We start from the raw sequence: 14,066 nt of genomic DNA, 5'->3' as shown, positions 1-14,066 counted from the left end.
ATTCTTCGATTGTTGTTTTAGGTTTTAGTTTCGTCTTCCCCTAAATGCCGCAATTTGTCATAGACGCCTCCTGAGGTTCAGTATTTATTAATTGATGTTCATATTTTGACGCCATTGGAACAGCTGATTGTGACGTCATGATCGTAATTTTGAAATATTTGTCTTTCATTTCGAGGCTTGCAATGACGTCATCGGTTGAAGTCGAGGGTCGATACTGAAGGATCTGGTTTATCCCTTCCCTGTAGACAACAATCTGATAATGTTCGCGATCATGTCTCACACGTTTGTGTGCACTGAGAACATCAGCAGACCTTATAAATTAATATTTATTATTTACTTCAGAAACCCGTTTTCGGCTGTTACGCTTTCACTAAGAACAAAGATAAATACATGGTGCAGTGAAATATTGTTGGATCAAAGATTTTAAACTAGTGCATGAACATAATATTCCCATCTCCAGAGATTAAAACATTAATGTCACATTTAGGAATAAAATGATAGCAATTATTTCGGTGTAAATGCTATGTAGGATTTTTGAACTACAATAAAATATGTGACACATTAACTTGTGGCCTAAATACAAAATACAACAATTGTTCATAGAAGAAAACCAATTTAATAATAAATTTAGGTGACTTCCTCCAAGAGGGTGGCTGAACAATATAATCGTCTCTTTAATAAGTCCTAAATTACAAATAAATATGATGTATTTTGAGAATAATAAGGTAAGTGAAGCAGCTATCGTTACACAAAGTAAATGTTTTCAAACATCACGAGAGGAATTATAGTAACTGAAACAAAAACAAATTGGAGCATATGACTAGCAGAGGGTAATTTATAACATGGTCTGGTTAAGACTGTGAGTAGTATCTGCAGCTAGAAGTGGAGAGAAAGGGAACTGTGTCTGGCCATTCAGTACAAAGGCTGGACACATGGAAGTACGTTTATTAATTTCCGTTATTTCAAGATGGTTATCTTCCTTACTTTATGGATGTGATGTAGTGCTTCACGTAGCATCTCGTAACTATGGCCTTTTTTAAGCAGGTTGCCTGCAAAATTAGTCTCTACTTTCTAATTTTTCAACTTCTGTGGTATTTCTTCAAGCAGATGCATGCTGCCTTGCCAGACTGCCTAATTTGCTCCAATTAGTGGACCTGTAACCTTAGACGCGGCAACAGGAAACAAATGGCCCAGTCAACATACACGATTAATGAGACTAATGAAGCGAATTCCTCACCTTGTGGAGACCTCTGGCACTCCTTTAATTAGGACAAAAAAAATTAGCACTAAGCAAATAAGTCTGTTACAAGAGTACAGGTCCTGTCCAGTGTATCGGCAGACACGGTTCACTTCTGACCCAGTTGTACCGGAAGACAAAGAGCAAAGAAATTGGAAGCCCGCCGCGGCGAGTTTCTCCGCGGCACTTGCTCTGTTACAATTGCTGAGCCGCTCAAATGTCTCTGGGTTACAGGGCGGGGGCAGCCGCCGCGGTGGCGAAAGTCGGCGATGGCGGGCGGCGCGGAGCGGCGCTGCACACAGATAGCATCTGGGCGCGCAGCGCGTAATTGTTCTGTAACTGAGAGATGCTCGTGATCGCGGCTCACACGCAACCGAGCCATTTGCCGATACGCATCGCCCGCCGCTAACAACTCACTGCGGGGCTCAAACCCGGATCTGGCGCTCCCGCGACCCTAGCCGTCATATTAACTAGCCGTAAAGTAGGCGCTGAGCCAGTTACCGACAGCACCGCATGATTCTCCCGCGAGTGAAGACACCTGTGCCGTGCCTCTTCCACAACTACCACCAATGTTTACGAGCTTTACAGACAGTATGACTATCCGACATTCGGATAGAACGCGAGATACAAGTCGAGTGCTGTGCTCACGACATTACCCTCTGTCTGTAGTTGCACAATGTCTCCCTAACACTACAGCACTTCACATCAGTATATACTCCGTAATGGAATGGATAATGGAGATTATAATACAAGGTCTATCTTAGAAGAAATATTAAGGAAAGGCAAAACTACGTGTCTAGCATTTGTACACTGAAAGAAAGCTTTTGACAATGTTAATTGGAATACTCTGTTTCAAATGCTGAAGGTGGCAAGGGTGAAATACAGGAAACGAAAGGCAAGTTACAATTTGTACAGAATGCAGATGACAGTTATAAGAGTCGAGGGGTATGAAAGAGAAGCAGTGGTTGGGAAGCGAGTGAGACAGGGTTGTAGCCTATCCCCGATGTTATTTAATCTGTATATTGAGTAAACAATATAGGAAACAAAAGAAAAGTTCGGAGTAGGTATTAAAATCCATGGAGAAGAAATAAAAACTTCGAGGTTCGCCGATGACATTGTAATTCTGTCAGAGACAGCAAAGGACTTGGAAGAGCAGCTGAACGGAATGGACAGTGCATTGAAAGGAGGGTATAAGATGAACTTCAACAAAAGCAAAACGAGGATAATGGAATGTAGTCGAATTAAGTCGGGTGACGCTCAGGGAATTAGATTAGGAAATGAGACACTTAAAATAGTAAAGGAGTTTTGCTATTTGGGGAGCTAAATAATTGATGATGGTCGAGGTAGAGAGGATATAAAATGCAGAATGGCAATGGCAAGGAAAGCGTTTCTGAAGAAGAAAAATTTGTTAACATCGAGTATAGATTTAAGTGTGAGGAAGTCGTTTCTGACAATATTTGTATGGAGTGTAGTCATGTATGGAAGTGAAACGTGGACGATAAATAGTTTAGTGAAGAAGAGAATAGAAGCTTTTGAAATGTGGTGCTACAGAAGAATGCTGAAGATTAGATGGGTAGATCACATAACTAATGAGGAGGTATTAAATAGAATTGGGGAGAAGAGGAGCTTGTGGCACAACTTGACTAGAAGAAGGGATCGGTTGAGAGGGCATGTTCTGAGACATCGAGGGATCACCATTTTAGTATTGGAGGGTAGCGTGGAGGGTAAAAATTGTAGATGGAGACCAAGAGATGAATACACTAAGCAGATTCAGAAGGATGTAGTCTGCAGTAGGTACTGGGAGATGAAGAAGCTTGCACAGGATAGAGAAGCATGGAGAGCTGCATCAAACCAGTCTCAGGACTGAAGACCACAACAATAACAACAATAGAAGGTCACCAATGTTTAGGATTAGGAACATTATTTTACTAGAGATTTCCTGCCAGATTAAAACTGTGATCCGGAACGGTACTCGAAGCTGCGATGTTTAGCCTTCTCGGGCAACGTCTTCTAACAATTTTGCTATCCAAGCAGACTCACGACCCATCATCACAACTCACGTCTGCCAGCACCTGTTCTTCAGGAACTTTTGAAACACCTCACACTTAATATCTGAGTGAAAACTCACTCGGTCGATTATTTTGTTTAATCATTATCTATTCAACGCCACGATGAATCACTAAAACTTATAAAATTTCTGCCGATTCGGGTATTCCTACTCATTTTTTACAATCCTGTTCGCCAATGACGCGTTTGTTAATGAAACCATCAGTTCTGCATATTATTTTATCACGACTAAAAGACATTGCGGTCCATCACAGAGATTTACAGAAGTGGCCAACTCTGGTAGTCCATTGCAGCCAGTCAGCATTCTTTGAACAGTTGCATATTATTTGGCATAATACACACATGAAAGAAGTTTTTCATCACCCTAGTTCCCAGAACTACTGGAGATAGACGTTGACTGTGGATATTCTATCTCAGACGTAGTCCCTTTGACTGTTTAGAGATGTCGCTAAAGCCGCCCATAGATGTAAACAACCATGCATGAGCAGCGCCTATTAGACGGAAGCCGATCATTTCCAGTCATTCCACATGGAAGGAGGTAAACGGTTCGTGCTGTCTGTAGTTCAACCATGCCTAAACGGTCAATACCGCGGTTCGACCGCGTCCGCATTGTTTCCTTGTGCCAGGAAGGGCTCTTCACAAGGCAAGTGTCCAGGCGTCTCGGAGTGAACGCAAGAGATGTTGTTCGGACAGGCCACCAGCCTGAGGTTCGAGTCCTACCTCGGGCATGGATGTGAGTGTTGTCCTTAGCGTCAAGTTAGTTTAAGTAGCGTGTAAGTCCAGGGACCGATGACCTCAGCATTTTGGTCCCTTAGGAATTCACACACATTTGAACAATTGTTCGGACATGCAGGAGATACAGAGAGACAGTAACTGTCGGTGACATGCCTCGCTCAGGCCTCCCGAAGGCTACTACTACAGTTGATGACCGCTACCAACGGATTATGGCCCGAAGCAACCCTGATAGCAACGCCACGACGTTGAATAATGCTTTTCGTGCAGCCACATGACGTCATGTTATGACTCAAACTGTGCGCAACAGGCTGCATGATGCGAAGCTTCACTCCCGACGTCCAAGGCGAGGTCCATCTTTGCAACCACGACACCATGCAGAGCGGTACAGATGGACCTTACAACATGCCGAATGGACCGTTCAGGATTGGAATCGCTCCTCTTAACCGATGAGTGTCGCATATGCCTTCCAGACAATCATCGCAGACGCGTTTGGAGGCAACCCAGTCAGGCTGAACGCCTAGATACACTGTCCAGCGAGTGCAGCAATGTGTAGGTTCCCTACTGCTTTGGGGTGGCATTACGTGTGATCGACGTACGCCACTGGTGGTCATGGAAGGCGCCGTAACGGCTGCACCATACGTTAATGCCATCTTCCGACCGATGGTGCAACCAAATCGGCAAGATATTTGCGAGAAATTCGTCTTCATGGACGACAATTCGCGCCCCCATCGTGCACATCTTGTGAATGACTTCCTTCAGGATAACGACATCGCTCGAATAGAGTGGCCAGCATGTTCTCCAGACAGAACCCCATCGAACATGCCTAGGATAGATTGAAAAGGGGTGTTCAGTTAGTTGCGTATTCCATTGATCAGTCGTACGTTATGGTAGCCGTTATGATGTGGAACATGTCAAGTGTATAAGAAATGCGCATATGGCACGAAATGCATATTCTATATTTATAGATTTATTTATTCCGATTCAAGAATTCATCTATGGTATAGAAGGACCCATCAATGAGATATGATTTCAATTTATTTTTGAAGCCATTACTGCTGAATGTTGAACATTTTATTTCATCTGGTAATTTGTCGAAAATTTTTATAGCAGCATATTTTACCCCTTTCTATGCCAAAGATAGGTTGAATAAAGGTTAGTGTAAGTCTTTCTTTTCTCTGGTAGTATAATCATGAATGTCATTGTTGGTTTTAAACTGGGCCATCTTCTTGAGAACAAATTTCATATGTGAGTGAGTGTACTGTGCGGCTATTGTAAGAATTCCCAATCTTTTAAAAAGATGCCTTCAAGATGTGTGACTATGAACCCCACACATTATTCTAACCATTTTCTTTTGAGCAGTGAATACTTTTTGTCTAAGTGTTGAGTTGCCCCAAAATATTATTCTGTATGACAACAGAGAGTGAAAGTATGCAATTATTCTGATTGCAAAAGTTGCTGAATCAAGTCGCTTTAGGAGATCCAAAATATGAATTTTCCAATTAAGATTCTCATCTATGTGTACTGCAAAAAACTTAGTATGCTCTACCCTGTCTACTGAATTCTGTTGATGTGCTATATTTATTGAAGGAACTATACTTTTTGCAGGAGAAAATTGGATGTACTATGTTTTTTCAAAGTTTAGAGCAAGCCCATTTGCAGAAAACAAATTAATGACTTTTCCAAAGACCTTATTTGTGTCATTTTCAATTGGAGTTTCTTTCACCAGATTAATAATGATGCTTTTATCAACAGCAAACCATGTCAGTACAGCTTCCTGTTTCAGATACAAAGGGAGGTGGTTGACACATACAAAGAACAGAAGGGGACTCACGATTGAACCATGTGGAACGCCTAATGTAATTTCACCCCAGTTGGATGAAGAGGAAAACTTATAAAAATCACTTAACTCATGGACGAGGTGACCCACCAACCACTCTGACGGCTCTACGCCGAATCGCCTTTGAGGAGTGGGACAATATGGACTTACAGAGCCTTGATGAACTTGTGGATAGTATTCCACGACGACTTGAGGCATGCATCAATGGAAGAGGACGTGCTACTGGGTGTTAGAGGTACTGGTGTGTACAGCAATCTGGAACACCGCTTCTGAAGGTCTCGCTGAATGGTGGTGCAACATGCAACGTGTGTTCTTTACAAGCAATAAAAAGGGCGGAAATGATGTTGTTGCCAGCGAATCTGCAAGTAAATGGCTAAAAGATATAAAAATAAGCAATATGAAATAGAAAGTCTGTTCATGAGGAAACGCAGTCCTTACATTTTGTTCCCTTCATGCTGCCTGTTGACGAGCTGTCTTGAGTTCTTTTACCCTATGCATGGCCGGTAAGAGTGTATTCCAACGATCTGATAAGGGGCAGGAGCGTTAGGAGCGGTAGATGCTACTAAGATTAATTTCGCTGTGAATCGTGAAATGATTTTGAGATTTGTTTTGCGTACACCATGACGTGTTCTGCCATTCTCCAAATAGACGCAGAGTACAGTTTGGTTTTGAAGTCTTTTAACTATTGAAAATCCTATAATCTGTTTTCTCTGTGAAGTACTGGGTGGGTTAAACAAAACGTTTCGAACGCTAGGCATATTTTCTTGATTTAACTAAGTTGTCTGATTGTGTTGATGACAAAATATTGCTCCAGAAGTTGGACCATTAGCGAATACAGGGAGTAGCACACGATTTTTTGACCTCTTACTTTAGCAACAGTTATTAAAAGGTCATTATTTACAGTGTTGAGAATGGCTGTGATGTGAGGTCCGAGTAAGGTACAGCCAATTGGAGGGTGCCCCAGGGATCAATGTTGGAGCCACTCCTGTTCCGTGTTTATATAAATGATAGGGCCTCTAGTATTATTGGTAACTCTAAAATATTTAAGTTTTCTGTTGGCAGTAAGGGATGATGTGTGCAACATTGGCTCGGTTTCAACTAGTGCAGTTCATAACATTAGTTCATGGCTTGTAGAAAATAAACTAACGCTAAATCCCTGTAAGAATCAGTTTTTACAGTTTCGTGCCCACAATTCATCAAAACCTGACGTTTTAATTTCACAGAATGGTCATATGATTAGTGAAACTGAACAGTTCAATATTCTAGGTGTTCAGATAGATAGTAAACTGTCATGGAAACCCCACGTTCAGGATTTTGTTCTAAGACTTAATGCTGCCATTTTTACTATTCGAACGGTATCTGAAGTAAGTGATCGTTCGACACGAAAATTAGTCTACATTGCTTATTTTCATTCGCTTATGTCTTATTGTGTTGTATTTGGGGTAACTCTTCCCATTCGAAAAGGATATTTTTGTCTCAGAAACGGGTGGTTCGGGCAATAAGTGGTGTAAGTTCAAGAACCTCTTGTCGAACACTGTTCAGGTGTCAGGCTATTTTGACATTGGCCTTTCAGTATCTATATACTCCTAACTGCCATTTCTTGATTAACATATTAGCTTATTCCCAAGAATAAGCAGCTTTCACTTAGTTAATACTCGGCAGAAATCAATACTGCATTTCGATCGGACTTCCTTAAATATTGTGCAGAAAGGTGTGCGGTATACTGCTGCATGCATTTTCATTAAGCTACCACTATCACTCAAAAATCTTAGCAGTAATCGAGGCGCTTTCATATCGAAACTGTAGAGTATCCTCATGCGCCACTCCTTTTATTCTGTCGAGAATTTCCTTGGAAAATTAAGCTGATTCTTGTTGTATTATTGATTGGGTTTACTTGATCTAATGACTTGACTTTTTTCGGGTTCGTAAACGTTTTACATTTATCTGTTATTACTTTTACGCTGTAGTTTCATGTACTGACACGTTAAATGACCTTGGAGATTTGTTCCTCAATTTTGTCCTACGGAACTTGACGTCTAAATGAAAATAAAATAAACCGGACATGTCTACCTGTACGGTAGGACAAGGTGTGTATTCCTGTTTGTGGAGTATTTTTTCTAGAAGATCGAGTAATTGCCCCCAATGCTCCGTTGCTAGGAGCTGTGCATGTTCGTACAGTATTGTAACGATAATAGACTGTAGTGAAATGCAGAAATCACGTTCCTCATGTACAGTACCACAGCAGTGAATCTTTAAAAGAACAATGTCATGGTTCCACCTCCATTGTTGTTTAGTTAATTATTTGCTGTCTAATTAATTGTTAATGAGACTAATGTAGATGAAGAGGTTGGCACAGGAGAAGAAATCATGGCAGACCGCATCAAACCAGTCAGAAGACTCACAAAAAAAAAGCTACAGTCAAGGTAGAACCATTACACTATTCTTTGAGAACGACAGATAGAGCTGCTGAGGACGATGATTTGTGTGAGAGCCAACTATTGGCCCTGAACATGAATGAACTGTACGTATTGCATTTACAGGGTGGCAATTATGAAACTATATAAAATAAAATCGTCATAACTTCTGAATGCTTTGCATTAGGACGTTAAAACTGCACCGTTGGGCAAGGGACATGATGCGAATTTTGATGTGAATATGGTTTGGTGTACCGTCGAAGGCTACTGGATGGGTTCGTCAGTAAACAAAATTGGCGCTTTTGGGAGACTGACAATCCACATTTAGCGATAGAGAGTTCTCTTCAGGCTCATCGGGTGACTGTGGTGTACAATGTCCTGTCAAGGAATAATGGGTGCGATATTCCTTGATGGCAAGGTGACTAACGAACGGTACGTGAAGGTTTTAGAAGATGAGTTAATCCCCATTGTCCAAAGTGACACTGATTTCGACAAGGTGTGGTTCAAGCAGGAGAATGTTTGAAGCCATGGAGGAGCACTTCGGGGACCACCATCTGGTTCCGGGGTACCCAGAGACACTGGCATGAGCCTCGATTGGCCGCCATATTCTCCGGATCCGATTTTTGAGGCTATATTAGTAAAGGCGTACTGTTTAGGGAAAAACAGCCACTCAGGAGGCCACCGACAGCATCGCTGTTCGACACTTTGGTGGGTCATGGAGAATGATGGCAGGCATATCGAACATATCATAACCTTAATCCAAATATCTGTATGACGTTTACATGTTGAATAAAGTGTGTGCACACCGTAGTTTGTAACTAATTTAGGTTTTTTTTTTCATTTAGTTCAATAACTACCACTCCGTAAATAAATCAAAAAATCCAATACTCTTTGGTTAAATTATTGCGAGAGATTACTGGAACTATATCTAGGAGTAACCATTCGCCTGCAGTATGAAAAGGAATGAGCGCGTAAGACTAGTAAAAACATCAGATGCCAGGCTATGATTTGTTGAAAGAAAATCTTTATGTATTTTTCATAAATTATTTAATTAATTACAATCGGTGTTATTATCATAAGAAAAGGTCTTACCAGTTCCCGTCATATCACCAAAGCGCAGTTGGGCTTGGCTACCTCTTCGATGGGTGACAGTCCGTGCCTGTCAAACGCTAGTGGCAAGCGGAATGCACTCAGCCCTTGTGAAGTCAATTGAGGAACTACTTGTTAAAGAAGACGTCTCTCCGGTCACTAAAACTGACATACAGCCGGGAGAGCGATAGGTTGACCACATCTTCATCCACATCCGCATCCAATGACGCCTATCGTTTGACAACGACACGGCTGTCGGTCAGTACCGTTGGGCCTTCCGAGGTCTGTTCGGACGGAGAGATGTGGTATTAGAGTTCTTTCTTTTCATTTTTTGCAGAGATACTGAAAATGGAAGAGTGAGTTATCCAGTTGTCATGCTGTTCACGTATGTATGAATCTCACTACTGGCCATTAAAATTGCTACACCACGAAGGTAACTTGCTACAGACGCGAAATTTAACCTACAGGAAGAAGTTGCTGTGATATGCAAATGATTAGCTTTTCAGAGCATTCACACAAGATTGATGCTGGTGGCGACACCTACAACGTGCTGACATGAGGAAAGTTTCCAACCGATTTCTCATACACAAACAGCAGTTGACCGGCGCTGCCTGGTGAAACGTTGTTGTGATGCCTTTTGTAAGGAGGAGAAATGCGTACCATCACGTTTCCGACTTCGATAAAGGTCAGATTGTAGCCTATCGCGATTGCGGTTTATCGTGTCGCGACATTTCTGCTCCCGTTAGTCGAGATCCAATGCTTGTTAGCAGAATATGGAATCAGTGGGTTCGGGAGGGTAATACGGAACGCCGTGCTGGATCCCAACGGCTTCGTATCACTAGCAGTCGAGATTACAGGCATCTTATCCGCATGGCTGTAACGGATCGTGCAGCCACGTCTTGACCCCTGAGTCAACAAACGGGGACGTTTGAAAGACAACAATCATCTGCACGAACAGTTCGACGACGTTTGCAGCAGCATGGACTATCAGCTCGGAGACTACGGCTACGGTTACCCTTGATGCTGCATCACAGACAGGAGCGCCTGCGATGGTGTACTCAACGACGAACCTGGGTGCACGAATGGCAAAAAGTAATTTTTTTTAATGAATTTAGGTTCTGTTTACAGCATCATGATGATCGCATCCGTGTTTGGCGATATCGCGGTGAACGCACATTGGAAGCGTGTATTCGTCATCGCCATACTGGCGAATCACCCGGCGTGATGGTAAGGGGTGTCCCGGTCACCTCTTGTTCGCACTGACGGCACTTTCAACAGTGGACGTTACATTTCAGATGTGTTACGACCCGTGGTCCTACCCTTCATTCGATCCCTGCGAAACCCTACATTTCAGCAGGTTAATGCACGATCGCATGTTGCAGGTCCTGTTCGGGCCTTTGTGGATACAGAAAATGTTCGACTGCTGCCCTGGCCAGCACATTCTCCAGATCTCTCACTAACTGAAAACGTCTGGTCAATGGTGGCCGAGGAACAGACTCGTGACAATACGCCAGTCACTACTCTTTATGAACTGTGGTATCGTGTTGAAGCTGCATGGGCATCTTTACCTGTACACGCCATCCAAGCTCTGTTTGACTCAATGTCCAGGCGTATCAATGCCGTTATTACGGCCAGAGGTGGTTGTTCTAGGTACTGATTTCTCAGGATCTATGCACTCAAATTTCGTGAAAAAGTAATCACATGTCAGTTCTAGTATGATATATTTGTCCAATGAATAACGGTTTATCATCTGCATTTCTTCTTCGTGCAGCAATTTTAATGGCCAGTAGTGTAAAAACGTTTTGTAGAAAATGAATACAAAAACACCTGCAGCCATCTGTTTAGCATTTGGTTTATTTCAGTGTTCTATTACATCATATAGATGTCCCTTGGCCAACGTAAATTGACAGGAATGCAAACTCGTGTGCTGTCATAACAGGTGCCAATATTATATAACAGTTGCCCGAGGATCTCTGGTTAACACGACACTATCACTTTGTTTATCAGAACGATAGCTGTATTGACAGTTGTCGGTCGATTCTCTCTCTACGTGACGCTGCGACACAGGCAACAGCATTGAACTCAGCAACTGAACCATGCCGCAGCGCTGGAGTGTACGTCATCGTCGTCAGCGCCAGCGCTCTACAGTGTATATGGTGATCAAAGCGTCGACGCCACCTCTTGTTCTTTGAGAATAAACAATAAAACTGTCAAAGGAACTGCCCAAACTTAGCTCCTTTCTGCACCTTGTGTGTTTGTTGGATGCAGGATGTCTTTTTCAGTTCGGTACTGGTACGTTTGGTGCTGGTAAAGGTAGTAGATCTCTGGTTAACGCTATACTGTCACTCGTTCATCAACCGACGACTATCGTGGCAGTCATCTGTTGATCAAAGTAGTGAAAGTATCGTGTTAATTAGAGATTCCACACATCGCTTATTTAATAGCGGCACCTGCACTCAAGTTTGGATTCCTCCCAATTTACCTTAATGAAGGGGCTTGAATATGGTGTAATAGGACACCAGAACAGGGTGCCTTAATCAATTACACGCAAAAGAGACGGCTGCAAGTGTTCCCAATTTATATTTCCTAAGTCCCAGTATCCATCTAGTACAAGGATGGACATACAATGTATTGCTTGAGGTTTTACTGCACCTGTTTGAAGCTTTAGTGCCAGTAAATTTAAGCTGTAAATTTGTAACTAACGGAAGTGATCATGTTTCTGAGTCAGAAATGTAAATTATAGCGTTGTCTTACACTGACATCTAATAACGCTTTTAATTTGGTTTACGAAACGTACATTATATTTCTCGGTGATCACATGCAAAGATCATCTTGGGCCATAAATGCAAAATATTTACACAGTATCCGAGCTAATTCCTTCCACGGTGACAGCTAGCAAATATCAAATTACACAAATAAGTAGAGTTTATAATGTTGTCCGCCAGTACAACTGGAGCACTGCTGGATTACCTAATGCCGTCGCGGTTGCGCGTGAGCAGTAAATTTAATGAAGTACGGTGATATAATTGCCTCAGATTATAAATAGTTTTTTAAAAGAAGTTAACGTTGCTAGTACTGGTAGGTATTCTGCTAGTACCCACGAGATTCCTGCACGACAGGTTCTGCAGCTCCGTGCGCGGAGAGCATTTCACGGAACATTACAGTCAAGGAACTGTCCACAGTTGTATAATAGCCCTGAATCAGCCACAAAGGACTTTTGTTTGTTACGTAGCAGTACGATACCAATAAGTTCTTCATATTCACCCTTATTTTTATAATGTTTATCTGGTCATGCCATGTTACGTATTTAACAGAGCGTTACATTAAACAAGAAAGGGAATTAAATCTGTCAGTCATTTTCACGTCACCGCCCCCCCCCCTCTCTCTCTCTCTCTCTCTCTCACTCTCTCTCTCTCTCTTTCCTCCATCAAATATCAACGTGTGAAATGTCATTGGAAATGTCCCTTCGTGATCCCGAAGACTGTAGATTTGACACTAATGGCAGTTCTAGTAAATTATTTTTACTTGTCACTTTGTTTTCATCTTGGCTTACAATCTCAGGTTGCGTGACCAATGACTCTAGCTATATATAAACTATGAATTAGATACAGATATCAAACGTTTCAATTTCGCTTGCAACTGGCCTCCTTCCCACACTAGCTAAACTAAACTCCGTCCGAACAGGTCTCGATAGACTCTAACGGTACTGACCGATCGCCGTGTCATCCTCAGGCTATAGGAGCCACTGGATGCGGATATGAAGGGGCGTGGGATCAGCACACCCACTCCTAAAGATATTATGAGTGTCTCATCCCAGCTTAATGCTTTTTGTCATAATAAGTTTGGCTGAAATCACTCCACTCGTTACGTTTACATGGCACCATCCACACATAAGACTGCTACGGGTGTCGTCCCTTCTGGTACTGAACTATTTGTGTACCAGGTCTGGTTCATATTTCTTCGGTCGTTAGAAGTAAATGCTACAGTACACACACACATCCACTCACTTTTCAACATAATAAAGGAGTTCACTGTAGGATTATGTGCGAGAAAATAAGAACATTAAAGGCAATGTTTTCATCCCTGGAACAATGTTGGAAGCGGTTTGAAATAATAATTAACAAGACGAGGTAAACAGACGAACTTCGCAAATAATTTTCAGTACGAGAAACAGATAACATTTTTATTTATGTGGATTTGAGTGGGTGCTTATTTTTGCGGCGGATGGAACATGAAAAGGAGAATAACTCCGTGTGTTGAGCATCAAAGCTATTATTCTTTTAGACAGGGGATCATTTCTTACAAGTTTAATCGCTATATATCGTTAATGCGAAGAAGATAGGGATAGAGTAATGTTACATTGTGGGAACCAAATAATGTACTGTAGCCAAACGTATTTTAAGACACCTGAATAGTTTTAGACAGGATTTTACTTCAAATCACCGTCAGGTCATCCAGTTTCACGTTAAAGAGCATGCTAGGATGTTTCCCAGGAAGTTACCACTGCTGATTTTTTTCCCAAATTTTGTCCAACTTATCTGAGCATTCGTCTATAATTATCTCAATATAGGGGGAAATTAAAACCTTTTTTACGGTGGTAAATTCGAAATGGTGTGAGGAAGGGCAACAATGTTTGAGTAGCAGATGACTTTCCTGTGCTATTTTCGAATTCTATTTTCTTATTGTA

Source organism: Schistocerca gregaria, chromosome 5 (genome assembly GCF_023897955.1).
Source record: "Schistocerca gregaria isolate iqSchGreg1 chromosome 5, iqSchGreg1.2, whole genome shotgun sequence".
In the NCBI taxonomy this organism is placed as follows: Eukaryota; Metazoa; Arthropoda; class Insecta; order Orthoptera; family Acrididae; genus Schistocerca; species Schistocerca gregaria.
This window is presented reverse-complemented; position numbering follows the sequence as displayed.